The sequence below is a fragment of the Heterocephalus glaber genome, unplaced genomic scaffold, assembly GCF_053883595.1.
Source record: "Heterocephalus glaber isolate CG9 unplaced genomic scaffold, H.glaber_assembly_v1.0 deba00000122, whole genome shotgun sequence".
Classification (NCBI taxonomy): Eukaryota; Metazoa; Chordata; class Mammalia; order Rodentia; family Bathyergidae; genus Heterocephalus; species Heterocephalus glaber.
In genome coordinates, this window is record NW_028258138.1 from 8,843,743 (window position 1) to 8,859,279 (window position 15,537).

Genomic DNA, 15,537 nt, shown 5'->3' on the forward strand with positions numbered 1-15,537 from the left:
TGGCCTGAGCAACTAGAATAGGGAGGTGGCTATTTCTGGAGATGGGAAGGAACACGTTTGTCTAGGCCTGAGACTCTAGGGACCCCCGGCAAATGGCAAGGCAGGGAAAAGGGACACTGAGCTAAACACTCTTTGATATTGTTTTTCAGATTGTGGAGAACTCAGCCAAGTAGAGATTAAGATAGCTGAAAAAATTTTTCTACCATTGGTAAAAATACTGCTTCAGAGCCACTCAAGTATATGTGGGTATAGTAGGAAGGCAGTAATTCACCCTCTGACAAATACTCAGTAATCTAGACCTGACCCAAGCCAGAGGGACCCTTGAGTCCTCCTCATTTTCTCCTCCACCTCATTCACATTGATAAGTGAGGAATTTTCTCTTCCTTTGGCCTGATTGCCCATGGGTAGGCAGAACTACAGCAGAGGCCTAAGCACTGGCTTGCCCTTCTTCCTACACAACTATCAAGAATGGAAGGAGACTTTCACTAAGCCTGTGACTGCCTTGATTTTGATTGTAAAAGAGGATGGACTGTAATGTTAAAACTTGCAAAACAATGGAATTTGTAGAGCCAAGATATCTGTACTTTCCTTCTCTCAATGAGTTTTAGAAGCAAAAACTGCTAGTCACCCACCCCAATGTCTGTTTTCCTTAGCACTAGGTTCTCTTGAGTACACGGCTGCCTGGAAGAAAGACCACACCTCGAAGCTTCCCTGCAGCTTGTTGTTGCTTATGACAAATTTCTGGTCAGTGTTGTCTAAACAGAAATGGGGTGTGGCAGCTTCCAGGAAACCTCCTTAAAAGAAAGTTGGTGTGCATACTTTGCTCCTTGCCTTTTATCTCTTCCCTGTTCCCTAAAATGAGAAGGCGATAGATCAAAAGTGCCACATCCCGAGGCAGGAGGATGGTATTAGAAGGAGTCTGTCCCACTCTTTTTGTGGAGTCCTGGACTGCCCGTGTCTAGATTTGTCTACAAGAAAATGAAACATCTGTTTCTGACATAAACCATTCATATGTGTGGCTTTCCATCACGGTAGACAGGACCTAGTCCTACCTCACATGCACATAAATCACACCTATGAGGTGTCACTGGCAGAGGCTTTGACCAAGGGGGAAAAGGGCTCTCTGTTCTCTTGGATTTGGACTCCTGGTTTCTCAAGGACCTCTAAGAGGGTTCTGGGATGATCAAGTAATAAAGACACGTAAGGAGGCAGTAGGGAACTCCAGAACTCACTAGGAGGTTCCTCCACTGCTAGCTCATCCCTACCTCTGTCAAAGGTCCATAACAATCCCAAAGAACCCAGCTCACTTTGTCTGAGGACACTTTGCCTGTGATGCATTTGCCTGATAATCACATTCCATTAAAATTCCGCCTGGATTTAAAGGTTTCACCTTCTTTCCCCTATCCTATCCTCTTTTGTCACCCTGTTTTTAACTATTAATATATCTAAGGTCATTTCTGACTTTAAAAAATCTATGATAAGAAACCATCAGATATGCAGTGCTCTTTAAGAAATATGATTTTTTAAAACATTCGGATGTTGTCTTAGTCCGTGTGGGCTGCTATGACGAGACACGTACACACCGAGGAGCTTATCAACAACAGCTATTTGGTGCTCACGGTTCTGGAGGCTGGGAAGTCCAGACTCTGAAGGCCAGAATGGTCAGGCTCTGGGAAGACCTCCCCCAGGCCGCAGACTGACAACTTCTCACTGAGTCCCCACATGGAGGAAGGGGCTAAAGAGCTTCACAGGCCTCTTCTGTGAGGCCACTAATCCCATTTCTGGGGGTTCCCCTCTCATGACCTAATCACCTCCCAGGGATCCCACCCACCTTGTGAACTAAAATGTCAACATATAAGTTCGGAGAATGCTCAGCATTCAGGCCACAGCAGGGGGACTTTTTCCTTTGGGAATAAATAGGGACTTTGAAACTAGTTTTTCTAACGATTCTTTTCTCAATTTTAACTGGAAGTTTTTAAATTTGGCTTTATTCAGTTATGTTACCTTATATTTAGTTTCACATTAAGAGTATACACATGCAAAATTTTCACAAGAGTGATTTTTAAGAAAACTGATGATCAACCAAGCAGGTTTCCTGTGGATCAGTTTGGGGTGATACGATCTCCTCACCACACAAGACAAATTTCCAAAATTTATGGTCTGTAAATCTAAGCAAATGACCTAAAATCTCCAAGTTTCAGCTTTCACACCTATAAGATACAAAAATGCCAGTTTCATTCAGCTGACATTACCAACAAATGTTTGGCAAAAAATAAAAAGAAATGCAATAGGAACATTCAGAGAGCATGAAGAACAACTATAACTCTGGCCTTTTTGCAGAAATACAAACTAATGCAACTGCTTTGGAAAACAATGTGATGTTACAACTGAAAAAATTGAATACATTTACCCAAAATGCCAGCATTCACCCTACTAGAAGAATCCTAAGATTCTCTTTATGTACACCAGGAGATGTGTGCAAATGCTTATAGGCACACATTGTGATTTTAAAAGTTGTAAATAACCCAAATGGCCACAATAATAGAAAGAATAAATTGTGTTATAGTCATATGACTGTATACAGATGAAAATTAATGGATCACCATTACATGAAGCAACGTAAATTATGGCGGGAAATAAGAAGGATCTAAGAATTATGATTTCATTTACATAAAGTACAAGAGCAAGCAAAAAATAAATAATGTGATTTTTATGCATGTACCCGTAGGTATTCAAAGAAAAGTAAGGGAATAATTAACATTATTTAGGATACTTCGTGTTATTTTTTGGATGTGGTCTAAGGGTGTCCTCCAAAGGCTCATTTGCTGAAAGTTTGCTCTCAGTGTGGTAAGGAGAGGCTGAGGACTCTTCAGAGGTGGGTCCTAATGGGAAGAATTACACCATTGGGGTGCAGGCCTCAGAAGGAATGGATGTAATTCTCACGGACCCTAAATAATTCTAGTGAAAGGGTTGATGATAAGAGCAAACCAGGACCCTCCCTGGTATCATTTTGGCTTCCCGACTCACATCTTTTTTTCTCACAAGTGTTTCTGCCATGATGCCAACCACTATGATCTGACCCGGCCAAGGGGCCCCTTACCAGAAACCAAACCCATGGGAGGGCATGTTGTAGCCTTTCAGTTTCCAACACCATAAGCTAAATGAACCTCTTTTCTTTATAAAGTAGCAAGCCTCAGATATTTTGTTATAGCAGCATCAAATGGACTCATGTACTTGGTTATATTTGCTGGGAAGGGAGGAAACATGCAGCATTCTAGAATATAGTTTAAGAAGTGTACATATTGAGTGATGCATTTATTTTATCATAACTCATAGTAGGGTGCTAATAGGATTAAAACTCAATTGTGATCAGTTGAGTTCTCTCTGGTCCACAGTTCCCTTGGAATCTCAGAAGCCAACCTTTCATATGAAAAATACATACCTGTGATTACCATGGAAACCAGGTAAAAGAATAAATGGCTGTTGTTGGTACCACAGCTCATATCCCACCTTTCAGTGCCTGTGGTTCTTATATGCAAGGTAGAATTTATTTCTTCTGAAGGACTATATCATTTGAATCAGAAGAAAAGTACAATATGCTACGAAGACTGAAAGTATTCATGGATACAAGTCACGTAGTTATTTGTCTTCCTTTGAGTGTGTCTTAATAACAACCACCCTCGAAGCTCTCACAATGTCCCTGCAGTTATTTACGAGCCCTCTCTGGTTGCTCCATGAAAAAGAGGATATAAGCATGTTGTCCATAGATTAACTGCCCAGATGTGGTTAATGATTCCAATACTAAAGAAGGGGTAAATGTGCATGTGGGTGGCATTGACGGTAGGGGATAGTTGGAGACCCCTCATCAAAGTAATGGAGGATGGCACCACCACAAATTTAATTCAGAAACAAAACATTCTTTCTTTTGGTTTCAATTGTTCTTTCTTTCTACACAAATATCTTACATCTGGGTAATGATTGGTTCAAGCTCCACATAAGGAAAAAAAAAGCCCTTACCAAGATTCTAGTTCATTGGTTAACAAGGAGAAAAGGAAGCTTGCTTCATGCTGTAAAAAGTTGATGTAATTGCTCTCCTCCCTGGCCTCTTTTTGTCTAAACTGCAAGCTCCCGCAGTCCTGAAGACTCTGCTTGGATTTTCTCCCAAAACTTGGATACATAAATATAGGTCTGCCAGTACATTGCCCTTGTTTATGAGCCTTTTAAAGATCAAAGAGTCATTTTCAGCTCTTGGGTTTGTCACTTTAAAACATACTGTATTTACCATTTAACGGGTGGTTCTTTCAGAATGGCCTATTAGTCTCTCCTCATTTCTGTCTTAACACTGTGTCCTCCAGTTTGTGTGGAGAAATGCCTTTAATGGAGGTTTCAGGTCAGTTTCCAGCATATTAAGAGGCTCAGAGCCTCCTTTAATGGAGCTGAATTTTAAAGGTACAGGTCTGAGCCAGACCATGTGTTATTCTGAAGATGCTATAACTCAGGTTCAAAATTGGTTAGTCACATTGACAAAAGAAAACATCCAAAGTCAGGAAAAAAGAACGCATATCCTAGACCACTACCTCTCTAGGTGCTGCCATAACTTGAAGTCAAGGGTGACTTCTAAATTAGGGACAGCCAGGGTATAGGGTTATACTGTCGCACAGCTTAGTAGTCATGTCCTTACATGTTTTCCTGGTGGATTTTCTTTGGGCGGGGGGATAACTTTAGATTACCATTGGGTTCAAATCTGAACTTTTGCATAGCTAAAGTATTCCCTTCATGGACTAAGATGGTAGTAGAACAAATAAGAGGAAGATACAAACTGGAAAATAAAGAATTAAATGCCAGAAACATTTAGTTTAAATTGGTGCATTTACTGGAATCATAAGTATGATTTAGGTTTTCAGAGACCTGGTTCTCCGAAATATATCCTAAATTTAGGTAGAGTTATGTGTTTTTGTATGTGAAAACCAGGTTTTGAAAGATTTCTTTCTCCAGTGCCTGTGGAATAATGTGTTACAGATCACCATATCAAATAGAACAAATTTTAAAAATTTCTAAGCATGTGTGTGTTTGTATGTGTTTGTGTGTGTAGGTGAAGACATCAAACCAAGGTGACAGGGACTCAAGGAGCCTATATCCTGGGAAGGAATGGAAGTGGGGAAGACTGGTATTCCATTAGTAACTGATATAAAAAACACAGACCCAAAATGCAGAAAACCAGTTTGGCTGAACAATAAGAAAAAATAAACAATGGATCCATAATCACAGTAGGGTGTGGAATATTTGAAAAACATAAATAAATACTTGATCTCATTGGTGCTGAAAGAACGCTGCATTCAACAATAGTAGAATATGGTTCCCTTCCAGTGGCATAGAACACTTACCGTAAATGACCATATAGCAAGTCTCAACATTTTGCAGAAGATTTCAATCATACCAAACACACCATCAAGCCTCAGTTGTATTAGGTTAGAAATCAATAGCCAAAAGGTGACTAGAAATTTCCAAATATTCAGACATAAAGCAATGCATTCAAATACAAGCATGTAAAAATCATAGGTCTATGAGGAAATTTTATAGAAATATACATAGCTATAAATATATATACATTATATTTATGTAGATATATGAAGAAATAAATATACATTATATATTTATAAAAATAAATTAGAAAATACATCAAAACTGTGAAATGTAGCTAAATCACTGCATTGAGGGAATTAAAGTAAAAAGAAAATAGGTAAAAGAAAATAGTACTGATAAAAGCAAAAGAAGAATGAAATGAAGCTGGGTGTGATAGCACAGGCCTGTAATCCCAGCACTCAGGAGGATAGGCAGGAGGATCCCTGTGAGTTTGAGGCCAGCCTGGGCTACACAGCAAGTTCAGTAGTTCAATGCCAGCCTGAGCTACATAGCAAAACTCTGTCTCAGAAAAACAAAAAACAACAAAAAAGAAAGAAAAAGAAGAATGAAACGGAAATTAAATATGCAATAAATGTAACATTAATTGCCCAAAATTAGTTCTTTACAAAACTTGTCAAGTTCATAAACTCCAGACAAAATTAATCAAGAAAAAAAACAAAGGAAAAAACACTAGCATCATGACCAAAAGGCAGGAAACTTCAAACTTCACTACAGACATTAAACAGATAAAAAATGTAGCAACTCTATGCCAATTAATTACAAGTTTAGATGAGGTGGACACAAATTTATAGGAAAACACAATCTACCAAAACTGACAGAAGAAGAAACAGAAATATGTTCTGGATCATTAAAGTAATTAGTCCCATGATCAAAACTTTTTTTTTTTTTTTTTGGTACCGTACTGGGGATCGAACTTGGGTACTTGTCAAAACCTTTTTATAAAGAAATCCCACACATTTTACTGGGGAATTCTTCCAACACTTAAGGAGTAATGTCAACTTTAAAGACTTCTTCAGAGTAAGAAAACAAGGACCATTCCCACCTCATTTTATGAAGTCAACATGTTGATACCAAACCTGACAAAAACATTACAAAATGGAAAACTGTAAGCCAATCTGTTTCATAAACATATGAAGAAAACCCTTTAACAGAATATCATTAAACAGAATTCAGCAAATAAAGGGTAGCACATCAGAGCACACTGATGTTGTTACATCAATGGATGTAACAAACTAGTATAAACTGTGTTGTATTTACCCAATAAGATACTCAGAGTAATGAAAATTAAGAAACTGCCACTGTGGCAATAAGATCTATCTAACATCATCTTTTAAAAAAAACAGAAATTATCTTTTAAATTTAAGATGTGTTTTGTCAGTTTTCTGTCACTGTAATAAAATATAAGAGCATGGTGGAGGAAAGGTGCTCACCTTGTTAGCCAGGAAGTGAAAAGGACAAGAGGAAGGGTCCAGGGATAAGAGATAACCTTCAAAGGCATATTACCACCCACCTTGTGACTTGCTTCCTCTAACTGGGTCTCACCTTCTAATAGCCCATTTGGCTATGAACTCGTAAATGGATTAATCCATTGATGAAGGTAGCATCCTCATGATCCAGTCACCTCCTTCCGGGCTCCATCTTTAACATTGCTACACTGGGGCTCAGGCCTTCCATGCAGGAGTCTTTGGGAGATGCTACATATTTAAACTGTAATGCTGAGCTTAAACGTGAAAGAATACTTATTGTATGATTCCACTTAAATGAAGTCCAAAATGGTAAAACGAATATATGCAGAGGTTAAGGTAGTGATTATCGCTAGAAAGGAGGACAGAAAGGTCGTGATTGGGAAGGAATCTAAGAAAGGCCTTTAGGCTACAGGTGATGTTCTATCTCTCATATGAGTGTGTGTTCTATCTCTGATATGGATGGAGTAACACAAGAGTGTGGTCCTTTGTAGTCATTTGTCAAGGTAAAACACTGGTTATGATTGTGCATTTTTCCATATCTATGTATGTTTCAATACAAAAACAAATGTACATGGATTTGAGCATTGGAACTAAAAGCTGATGTTTAGAGACCCCAGATCTAATTATCTAAATTATACCACATCAAAATTGGGTAGAATTTTTAATTCAACAGATACATTTATGCATGGCCTTGCTTGTTGTTCAGTTTAGTCACTAGAGGCTGTGCAGATAAATACACAGTATTGTTCCCATTGCACACAAGAGGAAAAGTACAGTGACTCCTTCAAGGTGATACAGCTACTATCACCAGTCATCTAATAATAACAAAAGATCCCAGCATTATTGAACCATTGCTCATATGTGTGCCTCCGACACCAATTTAACAAAGCTTATTTAACCCAGCCCAGTGAAATTCATGAATATGGCTATGTAGACTCCATTTTCCTCACTGCTGTTGAAAGCTGGATTATTCAGCATAGGGTGGGAAATGGAACATAGACTTTGCAGTAAGATCAAATGTACATGTGTGGGTCCATACCTTGCCATGGATTAACTGCGTAAACTTACATATGGTACTTCATTTCATTAAATATCACTTTCCTAATCTACAAATGGGACTAATAATATGTCCTCTCATAGGGTTGTTATGAGGAGTTAGATGACATGGGGAACATGCCTAGCATAATACCTGAAAATAACTACTACTCAATTGTGCAGCTACTATCCCTTCCTCCCATCACCAACCTCATTGAGGAGGTGAGTTATCTCCTGCATGGAGGTGAATCTGAAAACCCCACAGATTGTGGTAGAATGAGGCAGAGAAAGTCACCTGAGCTTATCTGACCCGGCAGAGGCACCTGAGGTAAACAAGCCTGTTCATGGTCATTCATTTGTCAGACACAAGCTGGACTACATCCTTTCCCTTTGGCAAGAGGAGAATGTTTCCAGAATGTTTTGACATCCTGTGGTTGACAATGAGACTGGAGCCACCTAGTGAACCCTAAAAGTAGTTGGAGTCAACCTAGCCATGGGTTGGGACAGCCCAGGGTCACTGGAGCATTTGAAGCAGAGTTGAGGGTCCACTCCCTGCACCGTGAAGAATTCAGATGAACACTGTCCACATGCAGATCTACAAGGGAGAGAAATAAATGGGAGAGAAAACATTTTCTCTTCAAGGCTCAAATATACCTGCTGGCCTCTACTTCCAGTGGATGATGTTTTTTAAGAGTAGGGAGAATTTATTGAGAGAAAGATAGCTTCTATTTAGGAGAGATAGAAGGGGGACCAGAAAGTGCATTGCCCACTCACCTAACTTCTCAAAGGTGTTTCATGGGACAAAGCCACAAGGTGAGGTGGGTTCGAGGTGAGGTGGATTCAACGTGGGACAAAACTGTAGTCAACTAGTAAGATTACAAGTACAGTTTCTTAGGTAATATTGATCCAATGAGAAATCACAAGTGGACAAAACTATGAACAACCAATAAGATTATGACAAGTATTGCTGCTTAGGTAATGATGATTAATCGGGGATCCAATGGGGAAACGAGTCACATAGCAAGTGTACAAGGAATGAGAAGGATTTCGGTGGTAAGGGGTGAGTCAGGGATCTTTCTTGGAAGATCTTTGTCCCCCACCCAGGTGATTGATACCTATTTATAATATCAATCACTGCTATTCATCCTTAGGGGAAGCACAATGGTGTGGTGGTTTCTCTTCTTTTACAATGCTGGCTTTCAGTGACTGTGTCTTGATTGTCCTCCATATTGGTTCCTTGAAAGCCAGCCCTGTCTAACTACCTACAAGATATCTAATTAAATTAACTATCTACAATATTCCCCCTCTGAAGAAGTACCACAACTGCAGTAAGGGGGCAAAGGGAGAAGACCATTCTGGCTACTTCTGGCCGAAGAGGGTCATAATTGTGATCAGCAGGCAGAGTTACTCTACAGAGGGTCTATCTAAGGCCATTCTCATCTTAGGTAGGTGTATAGCTTTGAGTCTCCAACCAGCAATCTTGGAGGAAGACCTCCAAAATGATATAGGGGAAACAGATGCAACTCCCAGACCTGCTAGATATCTGAAACGTGAGTTCATGTTCTCTAAAATTGAAGAATGAATTCTAGGAACAACGGAGGTTACGAATAGGAAAAATTTATTGAGTGAAAGATAGCTTCTAAGAGAGACCGAAGGGGGACCGGAAAGTGGATTGCCCCTCCAGTGGATGATTTTATTAAAGGGATTACACACACACCTTTTTTGTTAAAGGAGAAACGAATTCCCTGAAGCGAGGCACCAGAACTTCTCTAGTGCAAGAATGGAATAGCATTTAGCTATATGTATTCCTGCTAAACTGGAGTAGCAATAAGCTCTACCCTGGCTACTCACAATCATCATAACAAATAGCAAACATAGAAAGTGCTAATTCTGTGTCTGGACCTTTACAGTGCACTCTACATATCTCATTTAATCTTTATAATAACTATAGGAGAGGTATATTATTATTATTTTACAGATAAAGCACCAGAGCCTCTGAGAGGTTAAGCAGGTTGTTCAGGGTCACACAACCACCAAGTGAAAGAGCAGGGTTCCAACCCAAGTATTCTCTCCCCAGAGCCCCTTTTCATTGTCCATATACTGTACTTCCTTCCTAAAGAGTAGCCTTTTGTTTATTGAATGAATTAATGAATAAGTGAATGAAAACAAATATGCATGGAATGCTTACTACACGACTGCTAAGTTTTCTAACTTGCATGATCAGGCAGATAGTGTCATCAGGCTCTGAGATAAGGTAGAACGTATTTGAGGAACCTAACCATTGTAGGTTAGGTTCTGGCTGCATGGAGCTAGAATGTTTATAGAGATAAGGGTGCATCTGGGAAGCTCTGCATAATAATCTCTTTAAATGCTTCACCTCCCTAAATGTCTGACCCATGTTGAGATCGACACCAGACAAGTTGCATAGCCCAAGTGCTGCTCATGCATCCAACAGGTGAGCATGTCTGGGTCTTCCTAATAGACTGCTAGAGTATTCTCAGAGAATACTGACCTGGGCTCACACTTCTTGAAGGTTGCTTCTCAAATTTGGGCCATAGATCAGGTGTGAGAGCTAAAGTATTAGGAGTCCAGCCATCATACCTGGTCCCTGGTGACACCCCACATACATCTCTGGACCAAGCCAGAGAATTCCGGTGGGATTCTGGGAAACACCTATGACGTGCTGTCAAAGCCAAATTATATGTTTTCAGTAGGTTGTTGTTAGGCTTATTCCAGAAGCAGCACCTTCGAGGCTCAGTAAAAACCCCGTCTTCCCCAAGGATCACTGAGAATCCCAGTCTATGGCAATCTCTCCTTCCTCCAGAAAAAAAGCCAAACTCGTTGTCCAGACATTAATTTGACACTTGCCTTATATCACTTTATTCACTCTATATTTTATAAGCTCCACAATGGCAAAGGCTATATCTTCTACTTCTTTAAATAATAAGATAAGCATTTTAGGTATGTATTAACTCCACAAATCTTTATTGCGCATCAATGTTATGCCACCCACGAACACACAGAGACAAAGCAGATTAAAATTCCTTCTCCAGTGGAGGCTCTGTCTCCCTCACACTGCCTTATTCTTCCCACAACTATCTTCCCGTGTTCCTGTAATGAAATATACTAACCAACGAGAGTGGAGACATAGGAAATAGAGGTCAGAGTTGAGTTTGTGGCTCTTGGGTTCCAAGATAGGCCTCTGAATCTACATCAGGGCTCTGATGGGGGTTGCTATGGTGAGGATATGGTTTGTCCCCAGAAAAGTTCATGTTCCAGAGATGTGGTTCCCAGGGTGGCAAGGCTGAGGTAATAAAATCTTTAAGAAATGGGGCCTTGTAGAAGGTAATTAGGTGATGGTGGCTCCACCGTCACAGTCAATGCAGTTAATGCAGTTCTCACAGGACCAGGTTATTTCTCAAAAGAGCTGGCTATTACAAAGTGACAAGGTCATTCTGCGTGTAGCCATTTCCCTTTCTGCTTCTACACCATGTTACAATGCAACTAGGAGAGGCCTAAGCAGATGCTGGCACTATGTTCTCTGAATTCAACAGCCAACAGAACCATTAGCCAAATAAATCTCTTTCCTTTATATTTTTGTTACAACAACACAAAAATGGACAAAAACTGAGGCTAAGGCTTTGAATTTGTAAGGGGGAAGTTTTGAATGCTAAAGGTGATTTCCAAAGAACTCAAAAAGGTGCTAGTCACCCTTTCCCTAGAAACTACATAAGTCTGCTCAAACCAGGGGATGGAAATTGAAGGGAAGAAACTAGTGAGTGTCTGAGGTGATCCCTATCACGGAGGTGAGCTTGGAGTTGGCTCATGTTAGCCACCAGTTGTTACGTTGTCAGGGACTGTGTGAACTGCTTGAGTAGCTTGAAACTGGCCACGATGGAGTGTTGATATTACTGACATCAGGCAACACTATGGATTCAGGGCTCTCTGCACACCTGTCTTCTCCCCACCAGTGCTGGTGGTTAGACATTTGCCACCACACCCAGCTGGGCCCAGGAAGCCTGCAGATTTGCTCTCCCAGTTCTTACCCTAAAAGCAGTTAAAGAGAAAAGGCAACAGTTCTGAAAAGGGAGGGCCTGACACAGCACCAGAAGCCTCAGTGTGTCAGAATTTTCTTCCAGGGCCTCACAGCTAGGACAAGAGGAAACAGAGGAAGGGACTGATGGCTGGAGACCTCAGTGGTCCCACAGTAACAGAGACTGTCTTCCTGACTGAAACTCTAGCCAGGCTCCTTAGAGCCCTCTCCTCCACTAGGCCTCAGCCTTGGCCTATAAAGACTCAAACAAACACTAACATGGTTTCTAGCAGCTCAAGGCCACATCCCTAGGATGACCCTGCACCCCGCCCCCCAAGTGGCTGCCTGAGGAAGCTCAAGGCTGCCAAAAAATTTACTGTTTGTTTCAGCCAACACCTGAAGATAGGGCCTCTGTCTCCAGTCTCTGTGGGAGAGTGGGAGCGTAACTTCAATAATTGGCAGCTAGCAGACACAGCTGGCCTGATTGCATTTACATTAACTAACCCTTCGCAAGTTTTCACTTCTCAGATTCTACTGGGCCCCAGCTATCCCCTCCCTAATTCCCTCATTCTCCCTTTGAAATGCAGTCCCCTCTGCACAAATCCAAGTTCAAGTTCATTCTGTTCACACTGGGCTCTTCCCTACTGCAAGTTACTACTGATGAAAGTCTGGCCTTGCCACTTTAATCTTTGATAGCAGACATCTCATAAAGCACCTAGTTATTTTAATCATTATTAAAAATAACTTAATAAATAAAAGAGGGCATGGTGAGAGCATAGCATGATCCAAAGATTATACATAATCTGGCGCAGGGTACCTGAAATCAAAAAGATGAAGAAAAAGAAAGAAGAGGCAGGGAGAGATATGGCCATGTGATTACCTGGAGGTGGTCCCCTTGTATTCCTGCACACCTGTGGCTGAATAACAGGAACTTCTGCCTTCAGATCCCTGTCCCAGGTCTGCTAGGCTCTGCAGGAGCTACATCATCAATGCAGAAGAGTCAGGCAATACAACCCCACTGTCACCCACTCCCGGTATCTCTGGTCCATGATGCTTAAGGTGCCCAGGGCTGGTTTGGGGAAATGTGGCCACCCTAGGCCTCTCCTGCTTCCCCCCAGCCCAGGACCAACTCTGCCCCCGGCTGCCAGCATGCCTCACCAATCAGCTGCCTTCAGGGAAGGACCCAGGACTGCAATGTACTCCTCATCTCATGTGATTCCCACAGAAATCCTGCCAGGTAGTATTACTCTATCTCTTTTACCAATGAGACAGTGAAGCTCAAAATGCTGATTGGCCCAAGGTCTCAGGGCCAGTTAGCGGCAGAGCTAGGATTTGATTCTAGGCCCCTCCTTTCCAAGCCAGGGACCTAAGAAAAAGTCCTCTTTCTAAGGAAAAGTCTAGGCTGGTTTGCCTAAAAAGAAGGGTCTGATAATCTGCTTGACCAACAGGTTGGCCATGCCAAGTGCTGTCCTAACCATCAGGCCCAGGCCATGGAGCTCCTCCCACAACCCACCCCACCCCATTGGTTCTTCAAATCCAAGGCCAGCTCCTCACCCTTCCCTGTGCATGGCTGGATCAGATTAGCAAAAGCAACAGCCTTCACAAGATTGGCCCCCTTGGCTCCAGCAATTAATTAAGAGCTGTCTGAGAGCCTCCAGAGGGCCTGCAAGCTCCAGCAAGATATGGCACACATGGCTCATTCCAAAATATTTGTTGTGTTTTTCCTCTAGCTGGAAACCAGTCCTTACCTGTTACCTGAACCTGATTAAATTTTTAAACTTGCACTCTTGGTGCCAGGCCTGAGCCAGCCTGCTGGTCATACCGAAGGTGGGGAGGTGGCTGGAAGCCTAGCGGTGATAATTGATCAATAAACACAGCCTTGCTGATGGGCTGTGTGATGAAGCATTCAGGATCTGCAGTGGGGTGCTGTTATCAGGAGATTCTCAGACCCAGCAGGCCTATGAGGGGGGCTGCTTTGTGGCCACAGCAGGTAGCTTTATGGGCCCAGAAGCTCTTGGACTGCTGGGCTCACAGTCTTAGGACCTTAAGGATCTTAGGAATCAGATAGCCCCTTGTCCCACCAACTTTCTGCCTCATAGTTTATATTCTGCCAGCATTAAAGTCCTGTTGGATCCCCTCCAAAAAACATCTGAGCTCCTCCTTTCTATACCTCCATGCCAACACTAAGACTAGGGAGCAGTGAACTTTTTCTATACAGAGCCAGAGAATAAATAATTTAGAAGCTGTAGGCCAACAGGCAAAATCAAGGATATTTACCATATAGAGTTATTCTCTAATAAAAGAGAAAACATTCTTCTACACGTTTTTATTGATGATATTTAAAATAGAGCAGCAATAACAATCATTAAGTACCTTTTAAATATAAGAGAAGAATGAGATTCTTTGGGGGGAAGGAGGATGACACTGCACTTAATTAGGGTTCAGAGTTTGTGTTCTCCACCCTCAAATCAATTGAGAGTGTTCACCATTCTGACTTCAGGGGCCAGATGAACACCGGCTGCAGGCCAGCTTTGGCCCATGGGCTGCAGTTTGCAGACCCCTGGCCTTGACTTTGGATATTGCAACAAAATATTAGAACAGCACTGCTTCTATGCAGACCTCCCTGACCTCCTTCTTGCCCTGTAACAGTCCCATCTCCACAGAGCACCAGACCGACTTTGGTAAAGAGTATTTGATTGTTCTTCCCTTCAAGCTTCCATTGCCTCCCAGTTGCAGTCTGACCCTTGGCTGTTAGGACCTGAATTCAACATAGAGCCTCCTCTGAAAGCTCCCATGCCAGGGATGAAGATGCTAAGCTGGTACTCGCACCTGCCTCTAGGAGGTGGAGCAGGACCCAGGCCTGGCCCTGCATCCACTTGCAGAGCCCAGGGCCCTCTGAATCCAGCAGTTGCTCCACCCACACCTTCCTGGAGTGACATGGGACAAAGGCAGCAAAAACGAGTCTGACCAGCTAAACACCTGCAAAAGACAGCCAGTCACTGCAGAGCTCAGTGAAGGGTGGCCCTGTAAGTACATAGAAGGTGCGGTTTGTTACGATCCGCACTGAGTCAGGATGGGGAAGCTGAATGCCTCCCCAGCTCTGTTCTAACCAGCTATGTGACTCTAGCCAAGGAGGGAGCTCTCTGGGCTTCTGTTTCCTCATGAGAAAAGAGCAAAAGGATCTTACTGTGCACGCACATACACACACATATGTCTATTCTCATATCTATTATGCAGTACATAATCTTTATGCATGTATATACATGTGCACATTTACATATACCAAATATATACCCATATTGTATATATATATACTATGTATCTACCTATGCATGTAACTGCACATGTTGCATTATGTACCTGTACACATGCATACATACTTATATAAAGATACATATTTGTATTACATGTATATATACAACCTACAAATATATATTTGCATAGCGTATATATCCATGTGTTATGTGTGTGTACATCTGTACATGTACACACACATTACACACACATATTCGTGTGTGTCCTCTTGATGATTAGACACTTTTTAAAAACCCAGTCCTTGGGTCTTTCTAGCTCTAATTG